General features: G+C 59.4%; 2 non-coding genes across 2 annotated transcripts; both read left to right on the top strand.

The window, feature by feature from the left end:
* The first annotated feature begins 3,873 nt into the window (after nucleotides 1-3,873).
* Nucleotides 3,874-3,992, top strand: LOC134633897 (5S ribosomal RNA). Its single transcript, XR_010094799.1, has one exon. It is a non-coding gene; the product is annotated as a 5S ribosomal RNA (ribosomal RNA).
* A 2,899-nt stretch (nucleotides 3,993-6,891) lies between these two features.
* Nucleotides 6,892-7,010, top strand: LOC134633895 (5S ribosomal RNA). Its single transcript, XR_010094798.1, has one exon. It is a non-coding gene; the product is annotated as a 5S ribosomal RNA (ribosomal RNA).
* Nucleotides 7,011-12,965: the final 5,955 nt, after the last annotated feature.

The following is a 12,965-nucleotide window of genomic DNA, read 5'->3' as shown; positions in this document are numbered from 1 at the left end:
CTCCCGGGTCTCTGCTGCTGGCTGAGGCCACCTACACCACACTAAGACCTGTGCTGCTGGATGAGGCTATGGACACCACACCAGGGCCTGTGGCTCAGGCTGAAGTCAGCTACACCACACCAGGGCCTGTGCTTCTGGCTGACGCCACCTACACCACACCAGGACCTGTGCTATTGGCTGAGGCCATGGACACCACACCAGGGCCTGTGGCTCTGGCTGAGGCCGTGTACAACACAACAGGGACTGTGCTGCTGGATGAGGCAATGTTCATCACCCCACGTGCTGTGCTTCTGGCTGAGGCCACCTAAACCACACAGGACCTGTGCTGCTGGATGAGGCTATGGACACCACACCAGGGCCTGTGCTGCTGGCTGAGGCAAACTACACCACACAAGGGCCTGTGGCTCTGTCTGAGACCGTCTACACCACACCACGGCCAGTGCTTCTTGCTGAGGCCATGGACACACACCAGGGCTTGTGGCTCTGGCTGAGGCCGTCTACATCACACCAGGCCCTGTGGCTCTGGCTAAGGCCATGGACATCACACCAGGACCTGTGCTTCTAGCTGAGGCCATGTACACCAAACCAGGGATTGTGGCTCTGGCAGAGGCCACCTACACCACACCAAGGCCTGTGCTGCTGGGTTTGGCTATGGACACCACCCCAAGTCCTTTGGCTCTGGCTGAGGCCATGTACACCACACAGGGCCTGTGCTTCTGGCTGTGGACCTGTGCAGCCAGCATAGGCCACCTACACCACACCAGGGCCTGGGCTTCTTGCTGAGGCCATGGACACCACATCAGGGCCTGTGCCACTGGCTGAGGCAAACTACACCACACAGGACCTGTGCAGCCGGCTTAGGCCACCTACACCAGACCAGGGCCCGTGGCTCTGTCTGAGGCCGTCTACACCACACCAGGGCCTGTGCTGCTGGTTGAGGCCAACTACACCACACCAGGGCCTGTGGCTCTTGCTGAGGCCAGCTACACCACTCCAGGGACTGTGCAGCCAGCTTAAGCCTCTTACACCACACCAGGGCCTGTGGCTCTGGCTGAGGCCCTCTACATCACACCAGGGCCTGTGCTTCTTGCTGAGGCCATGGACACCTCACCATTGCCTGTGTCTTTGTCTGAGGCAATGTACACCACACCAGGGACTGTGCTCCTGGATGAGGCTATGGACACCACACCAGGGCGTGTGCTGCTAGCTGAGGCCAACTACACCACACCAGGGCATGTGGCTCTGTCTGAGGCCATGTACACCACAACAAGCCCTGTGTTGTTGGCTGTGGCCATGTACACCACACCAGGGCCCGTGCTGCTGGCTGAGGCTATGGACACCACCCCAGGGCCTTTGGCTCTGGCTGAGGCCATGTACACCACACAGGGCCTGTGGCTCTGGATGAGGCAACCTACACCACACCATGGTCCTGTGGCTCTGGAAGAGGCCGTCTACAACACACCATGGGCTGTGCTGCTGGATGAGGCCATGTTCATCACTCCCGGGTCTCTGCTGCTGGCTGAGGCCACCTACACCACACTAAGACCTGTGCTGCTGGATGAGGCTATGGACACCACACCAGGGCCTGTGGCTCAGGCTGAAGTCAGCTACACCACACCAGGGCCTGTGCTTCTGGCTGACGCCACCTACACCACACCAGGACCTGTGCTACTGGCTGAGGCCATGGACACCACACCAGGGCCTGTGGCTCTGGCTGAGGCCGTGTACAACACAACAGGGACTGTGCTGCTGGATGAGGCAATGTTCATCACACCACGTGCTGTGCTTCTGGCTGAGGCCACCTAAACCACACAGGACCTGTGCTGCTGGCTGAGGCTATGGACACCACACCAGGGCCTGTGCTGCTGGCTGAGGCCAACTACACCACACAAGGGCCTGTGGCTCTGTCTGAGACCGTCTACACCACACCACGGCCAGTGCTTCTGGCTGAGGCCATGGACACACACCAGGGCCTGTGGCTCTGGCTGAGGCCGTCTACATCACACCAGGGCTTGTGCTTCTGGCTGAGGCCATGGACATCACACCAGGCCCTGTGGCTCTGGCTAAGGCCATGGACATCACACCAGGACCTGTGCTTCTAGCTGAGGCCATGTACACCAAACCAGGGATTGTGGCTCTGGCAGAGGCCACCTACACCACACCAAGGCCTGTGCTGCTGGGTTTGGCTATGGACACCACCCCAAGTCCTTTGGCTCTGGCTGAGGCCATGTACACCACACAGGGCCTGTGCTTCTGGCTGTGGACCTGTGCAGCCAACATAGGACACCTACACCACACCAGGGCCTGAGGTTCTGGCTGAGGCCGTCTACGTCACACCAGGGCCTGTGCTTCTTGCTGAGGCCATGGACACCACATCAGGGCCTGTGCTACTGGCTGAGGCAAACTACACCACACAGGACCTGTGCAGCCGGCTTAGGCCACCTACACCACACCAGGGCCTGTGGCTCTGACTGAGGCCGTCTACACCACACCAGGGCCTGTGCTGCTGGTTGAGGCCAACTACACCACACCAGGGCCTGTGGATCTGTCTGAGGCCATTTACACCCAACCAGGGCCAGTGCTTCTGGCTGAGGCCATGGACACCACACCAGGACCTGTGCTGCTGACTGAGGCCATGGACACCACACCAGGGCCTGTGGCTCTGGTTGAGGCCATGTACACCACACAGGTCCTGCGCTGCTGGCTGAGGCAACCTACACCACAACTCGGCCTGTTGCCCTGGAAGAGGCCGTCTACAACACACCAAGGGCTGTGCTGCTGGATGAGGCTATGGACACCACCACAGGGCCTGTGGCTCTGGCTGACGTCAGCTACACCACACCAGGGCCTGTGCTTCTGGCTGATGCCAACTACACCACACCAGGGCCTGTGCTTCTGGCTGTGGACCTGTGCAGCCGGTTTAGGCTATCTACACCAAACCAGGGCCAGAGGCTCTGGCTGATGCCGTCTGCATCACACCAGGGCCTATGCTTCTTGCTGAGGCCAAGGACACCTCACCAGGGCCTGTGGCTTTGTCTGAGGCCATGTACACCACACCAGGGCCTGTGGCTCTGGCTGAGGCCGTCTACAACACACCAAGGACTGTGCTGCTGGATGAGGCAATGTTCATCACACCAGGTCCTGCGCTTCTGGCTGAGGCCACCTACACCACACAGGACCTGTGCTGCTGGGTGAGGCTATAGACACCACACCAGGGCCTGTGCTGCTGGCTGAGGCCATCTACACCACACAAGGGCCTGTGGCTCTGGCTGAGACCATCTACACCACACCATGGCCTGTGACTCTAGATGAGGCCATGTACACCACACCAGGGCCTGTGCTGCTGGCTGTGGACCTGTGCAGCCAGCTTAGGCCACCTACACCACACCATGGCCTGTGGCTCTGGCTGTGCCCGTCTACATCACACCAGGACCTGTGCTTCTAGCTGAGGCCATGTACACCTCACCAGGGCCTGTGGCTTTCTCTGAGGCCACGTACACCACACCAGGGACTGTGCTTCTGGCTGAGGCCATCTACAACACACCTGGGCCTGTGCTGCTGGCTGAGGCCATGGACACCACACCAGGACCTGTGCTGCTGGCTGAGGCCATGTACACCACACCAGGGCCTGTGCTGCTGGCTGAGGCCATGTACACCACAACAGGGCCTGTGGCTCTGGCTGAGGCCCTCTACACCACACCAGGGCCTGTGCTGCTGGTCAAAGGCTAAAATGAGTCCTTTGGTTAGGGTATTATGCAAGCATGCAGTTACCATTAACACTGTAGTTAAATTGGAGGCTTGTGTTTCTAACTGCGAGTACTGGCCACCTCACCACTTGATACCATAAATTGACGCTTTGTGCTGGAGCCAGCAGCTTACGGCCATACCGCCTTGAGTACGCCCGATCTCGTCTGATCTCGGAAGCTAAGCAAGGTTGGGCTTGGTTAGTGCTTGAATGGGAGACTGCCTGGGAATACCAGGTGCTGTAAGCATTTGCTTTTCATGAAACTGAGCTTGTGTTGATCCAGAGAGGGAGGGTGTTGAAAGAACAAAAGCAGCTGTCCATTAATGAGGCCACATAAACGACATTCCTTTTGACTGTTTTCAGCAATGTCTTGTGCTGCCGGGAGAGGCCATCCGCACCACACCGAGGCCTATTCTGCGAACATAGGTAATATAAATTACACCAGGGCCTGTGGCCTGTGCTGACGCCGTCTACATTACACCAGGGCCTGTGGCTCTGGCTGAGGCCACCTAAACCACACTAGGACCTGTGCTGCTGGCTGATGCTATGTACACCACACCAGGGCCTGTGCTTCTGGCTGAGGCCAACTACACCACACCAGGGCATGTGCTTCTGGCTGTGGACCTGTGCAGCCAGTTTAGGCCACCTACACCAAACCAGGGACTGAGGCTCTGGCTGAGGCCACCTACACCACACCAAGGCCTGTGCTGCTGTCTTAGGCTATGGACACCACCCCAAGTCCTTTGGCTCTGGCTGAGGCCATGTACACCACACAGGGCCTGTGCTTCTGGCTGTGGACCTGTCCAGCCAGCATAGGCCACCTACACCACACCAGGGCCTGTGCTTCTTGCTGTGGACCTGGGCAGCCAGCATAGGCCACCCACACCACACCAGGGCCTGTGGTTCTGGCTGAGGCCGTCTACATCACACCAGGGCTTGTGCTTATGGCTGAGGCCAACTACACCACACCAGGGCATGTGCTTCTGGCTGTGGACCTGTGCAGCCAGTTTAGGCCACCTACACCATACCAGGGCCTGAGGCTCTGGCTGAGGCCGTCTACGTCACACCAGGGCCTGGGCTTCTTGCTGAGGCCATGGACACCACATCAGGGCCTGTGCTACTGGCTGAGGCAAACTACAACACACAGGGCCTGTGCAGCCGGCTTAGGCCACCTACACCACACCAGGGCCTGTGGCTCTGTCTGAGGCCGTCTACACCACACCAGGGCCTGTGCTGCTGGTTGAGGCCAACTACACCACACCAGGGCCTGCGGCTCTTGCTGAGGCCAACTACACCACTCCAGGTACTGTGCAGCCAGCTTAAGCCACTTACACCACACCAGGGCAGAGGCTCTGGCTGAGGCCGTCTACATCACACCAGGGCCTGTGCTTCTTGCTGAGGCCATGGACACCACAACAGGCCCTGTGCTTCTGGCTGAGGCCATCTACAACACACCAGGGACTGTGCTCCTGGATGAGGCTATGGACACCACACCAGGGCCTGTGCTGCTGGGTTTGGCTATGGACACCACACCAGGGCATTTCGCCCTGGCTGAGGCCATGAACCTCAGCCAGGGCCTGTGGCTCTTGCTGAGGCCAGCTACACCACTCCAGGGACTGTGCAGCCAGCTTAAGCCTCTTACACCACACCAGGGCCTGTGGCTCTGGCTGAGGCCCTCTACATCACACCAGGGCCTGTGCTTCTTGCTGAGGCCATGGACACCTCACCAGGGCCTGTGTCTTTGTCTGAGGCAATGTACACCACACCAGGGACTGTGCACCTGGATGAGGCTATGGACACCACACCAGGGCCTGTGCTGCTAGCTGAGGCCAACTACACCACACCAGGGCATGTGGCTCTGTCTGAGGCCATGTACACCACAACAAGCCCTGTGTTGTTGGCTGTGGCCATGTACACCACACCAGGGCCCGTGCTGCTGGCTGAGGCTATGGACACCACCCCAGGGCCTTTGGCTCTGGCTGAGGCCATGTACACCACACAGGGCCTGTGGCTCTGGATGAGGCAACCTATACCACACCATGGTCCTGTGGCTCTGGAAGAGGCCGTCTACAACACACCAAGGGCTGTGCTGCTGGATGAGGCCATGTTCATCACTCCCGGGTCTCTGCTGCTGGATGAGGCCACCTACACCACACTAGGACCTGTGCTGCTGGATGAGGCTATGGACACCACACCAGGGCCTGTGGCTCAGGCTGAAGTCAGCTACACCACACCAGGGCCTGTGCTTCTGGCTGACGCCACCTACACCACACCAGGACCTGTGCTACTGGCTGAGGCCATGGACACCACACCAGGGCCTGTGGCTCTGGCTGAGGCCGTGTACAACACAACAGGGACTGTGCTGCTGGATGAGGCAATGTTCATCACACCACGTGCTGTGCTTCTGGCTGAGGCCACCTAAACCACACAGGACCTGTGCTGCTGGCTGAGGCTATGGACACCACACCAGGGCCTGTGCTGCTGGATGAGGCCAACTACACCACACAAGGGCCTGTGGATCTGTCTGAGACCGTCTACACCACACCACGGCCAGTGCTTCTGGCTGAGGCCATGGACACACACCAGGGCCTGTGGCTCTGGCTGAGGCCGTCTACATCACACCAGGGCTTGTGCTTCTGGCTGAGGCCATGGACATCACACCAGGCCCTGTGGCTCTGGCTAAGGCCATGGACATCACACCAGGACCTGTGCTTCTAGCTGAGGCCATGTACACCTCACCAGGGCCTGTGGCTTTCTCTGAGGCCACGTACACCACACCAGGGACTGTGCTTCTGGCTGAGGCCATCTACAACACACCTGGGCCTGTGCTGCTGGCTGAGGCCATGGACACCACACCAGGACCTGTGCTGCTGGCTGAGGCCATGTACACCACACCAGGGCCTGTGCTGCTGGCTGAGGCCATGTACACCACAACAGGGCCTGTGGCTCTGGCTGAGGCCCTCTACACCACACCAGGGCCTGTGCTGCTGGTCAAAGGCTAAAATGAGTCCTTTGGTTAGGGTATTATGCAAGCATGCAGTTACCATTAACACTGTAGTTAAATTGGAGGCTTGTGTTTCTAACTGCGAGTACTGGCCACCTCACCACTTGATACCATAAATTGACGCTTTGTGCTGGAGCCAGCAGCTTACGGCCATACCGCCTTGAGTACGCCCGATCTCGTCTGATCTCGGAAGCTAAGCAAGGTTGGGCTTGGTTAGTGCTTGAATGGGAGACTGCCTGGGAATACCAGGTGCTGTAAGCATTTGCTTTTCATGAAACTGAGCTTGTGTTGATCCAGAGAGGGAGGGTGTTGAAAGAACAAAAGCAGCTGTCCATTAATGAGGCCACATAAACGACATTCCTTTTGACTGTTTTCAGCAATGTCTTGTGCTGCCGGGAGAGGCCATCCGCACCACACCGAGGCCTATTCTGCGAACATAGGTAATATAAATTACACCAGGGCCTGTGGCCTGTGCTGACGCCGTCTACATTACACCAGGGCCTGTGGCTCTGGCTGAGGCCACCTAAACCACACTAGGACCTGTGCTGCTGGCTGATGCTATGTACACCACACCAGGGCCTGTGCTTCTGGCTGAGGCCAACTACACCACACCAGGGCATGTGCTTCTGGCTGTGGACCTGTGCAGCCAGTTTAGGCCACCTACACCAAACCAGGGACTGAGGCTCTGGCTGAGGCCACCTACACCACACCAAGGCCTGTGCTGCTGTCTTAGGCTATGGACACCACCCCAAGTCCTTTGGCTCTGGCTGAGGCCATGTACACCACACAGGGCCTGTGCTTCTGGCTGTGGACCTGTCCAGCCAGCATAGGCCACCTACACCACACCAGGGCCTGTGCTTCTTGCTGTGGACCTGGGCAGCCAGCATAGGCCACCCACACCACACCAGGGCCTGTGGTTCTGGCTGAGGCCGTCTACATCACACCAGGGCTTGTGCTTATGGCTGAGGCCAACTACACCACACCAGGGCATGTGCTTCTGGCTGTGGACCTGTGCAGCCAGTTTAGGCCACCTACACCATACCAGGGCCTGAGGCTCTGGCTGAGGCCGTCTACGTCACACCAGGGCCTGGGCTTCTTGCTGAGGCCATGGACACCACATCAGGGCCTGTGCTACTGGCTGAGGCAAACTACAACACACAGGGCCTGTGCAGCCGGCTTAGGCCACCTACACCACACCAGGGCCTGTGGCTCTGTCTGAGGCCGTCTACACCACACCAGGGCCTGTGCTGCTGGTTGAGGCCAACTACACCACACCAGGGCCTGCGGCTCTTGCTGAGGCCAACTACACCACTCCAGGGACTGTGCAGCCAGCTTAAGCCACTTACACCACACCAGGGCAGAGGCTCTGGCTGAGGCCGTCTACATCACACCAGGGCCTGTGCTTCTTGCTGAGGCCATGGACACCACAACAGGCCCTGTGCTTCTGGCTGAGGCCATCTACAACACACCAGGGACTGTGCTCCTGGATGAGGCTATGGACACCACACCAGGGCCTGTGCTGCTGGGTTTGGCTATGGACACCACACCAGGGCATTTCGCCCTGGCTGAGGCCATGAACCTCAGCCAGGGCCTGTGGCTCTTGCTGAGGCCAGCTACACCACTCCAGGGACTGTGCAGCCAGCTTAAGCCTCTTACACCACACCAGGGCCTGTGGCTCTGGCTGAGGCCCTCTACATCACACCAGGGCCTGTGCTTCTTGCTGAGGCCATGGACACCTCACCAGGGCCTGTGTCTTTGTCTGAGGCCATGTACACCACACCAGGGCCTGTGGCTCTGGCTGAGGCCGTCTACAACACACCAAGGGCTGTGCTGCTGGATGAGGCCATGTTCATCACCCCAGGGCCTGTGCTGCTGGCTGAGGACACCTAAACCACAGTAGGACCTGTGCTGCTGGCTGATGCTATGTACGCCACACCAGGGCCTGTGCTTCTGGCTGAGGCCAACTACACCACACCAGGGCATGTGCTTCTGGCTGTGGAACTGTGCAGCCAGCTTAGGCCACCTACACCACACCAGGGCCTGAGGCTCTGGCTGAGGCCGTTAACATCACACCAAGGCCTGTGCTTCTTGCTGAGGCCATGGACACCACACAGGACCTGTGCAGCCGGCTTAGGCCACCTACACGACACCAGGGCCTCTGCTGCTGGTTGATGCAAACTACACCACACCAGGGCCTGTGCTTCTGGCTGTGGACCTGTGCAGCCAGCTTAGGCCACCTACACCACACCAAGTCCTGTGGCTCTGGCTGAGCCCGTTTACATCACACAAAGGCCTGTAATGCTGGCTGAGGCCATGGACACCACACAGGGCCTGTGATGCTGGCTGAGGCACCCTACACCACACCAGGGCCTGTGCCTCTGATAGAGGCCATGGACACCACACAAGGACCTGTGCTGCTGGCTGAGGCCACGAACACCACACCAGGGCCTGTGCTGCTGGCTGAGGCTATGGACACCACACCAGGGCCTGTGCTGCTGGCTGAGGCTATGGACACCACACCAGGGCATTTCGCTCTGGCTGAGGCCATCAACACCACACCAGGGCCTGTGGCTCTGGCTGAGGCCAGCTACACCACTCCAGGGACTGTGCAGCCAGCTTAGGCCACCTACACCACACCAGGGCCTTTGTCTCTGGTTGAGGCCATGTACACCACACAGGGCCTGTGCTGCTGGCTGAGGCAACGTACACCACACCAGGGCATTTGGTTCTGGCTTAGGCCATGAACACCACACCAGGGTCTGTGGCTCTGGCTCTGGCCAGCTAAAACAAACCAGGGCCTGTGCTTCTAGCTGAGGCCATGTACACCAAACCAGGGATTGTGCTTCTGGCAGAGGCCACCTACACCACACCAGGGCCTGTGCTTCTGGATGTGGACCTGTGCAGCCAGCTTTGGCCACCTACACCACACCAAGGACTGTGTTGAGGGCTGAGGCTATGGACACCACACCATGGTCCTGTGGCTCTGGAAGAGGCCATGTTCATCACCCCAGGGCCTGTGCTGCTGTCTGAGGCACCCTACACCACAACATGGTCCTGTGGCTCTGGAAGAGGCCCTCTACAACACACCAAGGGCTGTGCTGCTGGATGAGGCCATGTTCATCACCCCCGGGCCTCTGCTGCTGGCTGAGGCCATCTACACCACATTAGGACCTGTGCTGCTGGATGAGGCTATGGACAACACACCAGGGCCTGTGGCTGTGGCTGACGTCAGCTACACCACACCAGGGCCTGTGCTACTGGCTGAGGCCATGGACACCACACCAGGGCCTGTGCTTTTGGCTGTGGACCTGTGCAGCCGGTTTAGGCCACCTACACCGAACCACGGCTTGAGGCTCTGGTTCAGGCCGTCTACATCACACCAGGACCTGTGCTACTGGCTGAGGCCATGGACACCTCACCAGGGCCTGTGGCTTTGTCTGAGGCCATGTACACCACACCAGGGCCTGTGGCTCTGGCTGAGGCCGTCTACAACACACCAAGGACTGTGCTGCTGGATGAGGTAATGTTCATCACACCATGTCCTGTGCTGCTGGCTAAGGCCATGTGCACCACACAGAGCCTGTGGCTCTGGATGAGGCCGTCTACAACACACCAAGGGCTGTGCTTCTTGCTGAGGCCATGGACACCACACCAGGGCCTGTGCTACTGGTTGAGGCAAACTACACCACACCAGGGCCTGTGAATCTGTCTGAGGCCATCTACATCCAACAAGGGCCAGTGCTTCTGGCTGAGGCCATGGACGCCACATCAGGACCTGTGCTGCTGGCTGAGGCTATGGACACCACACCAGGGCCTGTGCTTCTGGCTGTGGACCTGTGCAGCCAGCTTAGGCCACCTACACCACACCAGGGCCTGTGGCTATGGCTGAGGCTGTCTACATCACCCCAGGGCCTGTGCTACTGGCTGAGGCCATGTACACGACACCAAGACCTGTGCTGCTGGCTGAAGTTATGGACACCACACCAGGGCATTTCGCTCTGGCTGAGGCCACCTACACCACACAGGGCCTGTGGCTCTGGATGAGGCAACCTACACCACACCATGGTCCTGTGGCTCTGGAAGAGGCCGTCTACAACACACCAAGGGCTGTGCTGCTGGATGAGGCCATGTTCATCACTCCCGGGTCTCTGCTGCTGGCTGAGGCCACCTACACCACACTAGGACCTGTGCTGCTGGATGAGGCTATGGACACCACACCAGGGCCTGTGGCTCAGGCTGAATTCAGCTACACCACACCAGGGCCTGTGTTTCTGGCTGACGCCACCTACACCACACCAGGACCTGTGCTACTGGCTGAGGCCATGGACACCACACCAGGGCCTGTGGCTCTGGCTGAGGCCGTCTACAACACACCAGGGCCTGTGGCTCTGGCTGAGGCCAGCTACACCACTCCAGGGACTGTGCAATCAGCTTAGGCCACCTACACCACACCAGGGCCATTGTCTCTGGTTGAGGCCATGTACACCACACAGGGCCTGTGCAGCTGGCTGAGGCCACCTACACCACACCAGGGCCTGTGCCTCTGATAGAGGCCATGGACACCACACAAGGACCTGTGCTGCTGGCTGAGGCCACGAACACCACACCAGGGCCTGTGGCTCTGGCTGAGGCCAGCTACACCACTCCAGGGACTGTGCAGCCAGCTTAGGCCACCTACACCACACCAGGGCCTTTGTCTCTGGTTGAGGCCATGTACACCACACAGGGCCTGTGCTGCTGGCTGAGGCCACGAACACCACACCAGGGCCTGTGGCTCTGGCTGAGGCCAGCTACACCACTCCAGGGACTGTGCAGCCAGCTTAGGCCACCTACACCACACCAGGGCCTTTGTCTCTGGTTGAGGCCACCTACACCACACCAGGGCCTTTGTCTCTGGTTGAGGCCATGTTCATCACCCCAGGGCCTGTGCTGCTGTCTGAGGCACCGTACACCACAACATGGTCCTGTGGCTCTGGAAGAGGCCGTCTACAACACACCAAGGGCTGTGCTGCTGGATGAGGCCATGTTCATCACCCCCGGGCCTCTGCTGCTGGCTGAGGCCATCTACACCACACTAGGACCTGTGCTGCTGGATGAGGCTATGGACAACACACCAGGGCCTGTGGCTGTGGCTGACGTCAGCTACACCACACCAGGGCCTGTGCTACTGGCTGAGGCCATGGACACCACACCAGGGCCTGTGCTTTTGGATGTGGACCTGTGCAGCCGGTTTAGGCCACCTACACCGAACCACGGCTTGAGGCTCTGGCTGAGGCCGTCTACATCACACCAGGACCTGTGCTACTGGCTGAGGCCATGGACACCTCACCAGGGCCTGTGGCTTTGTCTGAGGCCATGTACACCACACCAGGGCCTGTGGCTCTGGCTGAGGCCGTCTACAACACACCAAGAACTGTGCTGCTGGATGAGGTAATGTTCATCACACCATGTCCTGTGCTGCTGGCTAAGGCCATGTGCACCACACAGAGCCTGTGGCTCTGGATGAGGCCGTCTACAACACACCAAGGGCTGTGCTGCTGGATGAGGCCATGTTCATCACCCCAGGGCCTGTGCTGCTGGCTGAGGACACCGAAACCACAGTAGGACCTGTGCTTCTTGCTGAGGCCATGGACACCACACCAGGGCCTGTGCTACTGGCTGAGGCAAACTACACCACACCAGGGCCTGTGAATCTGTCTGAGGCCATCTACATCCAACAAGGGCCAGTGCTTCTGGCTGAGGCCATGGACGCCACATCAGGACCTGTGCTGCTGGCTGAGGCTATTGACACCACACCAGGGCCTGTGCTTCTGGCTGTGGACCTGTGCAGCCAGCTTAGGCCACCTACACCACACCAGGGCCTGTGGCTATGGCTGAGGCTGTCTACATCACCCCAGGGCCTGTGCTACTGGCTGAGGCCATGGACACGACACCAAGACCTGTGCTGCTGGCTGAAGTTATGGACACCACACCAGGGCATTTCGCTCTGGTTGAGGCCACATACACCACACAGGGCCTGTGGCTCTGGATGAGGCCGTCTACAACACACCAAGGGCTGTGCTGCTGGATGAGGCCATGTACACCAAACCAGGGATTGTGCTTCTGGCAGAGGTCACCTACACCACACCAGGGCCTGTGCTTCTGGATGTGGACCTGTGCAGCCAGCTTTGGCCACCTACACCACACCAAGGACTGTGTTGAGGGCTGAGGCTATGG

The sequence above is a fragment of the Pelmatolapia mariae genome, linkage group LG8 (assembly GCF_036321145.2).
Source record: "Pelmatolapia mariae isolate MD_Pm_ZW linkage group LG8, Pm_UMD_F_2, whole genome shotgun sequence".
Classification (NCBI taxonomy): Eukaryota; Metazoa; Chordata; class Actinopteri; order Cichliformes; family Cichlidae; genus Pelmatolapia; species Pelmatolapia mariae.
This window is presented reverse-complemented; position numbering and strand designations above follow the sequence as displayed.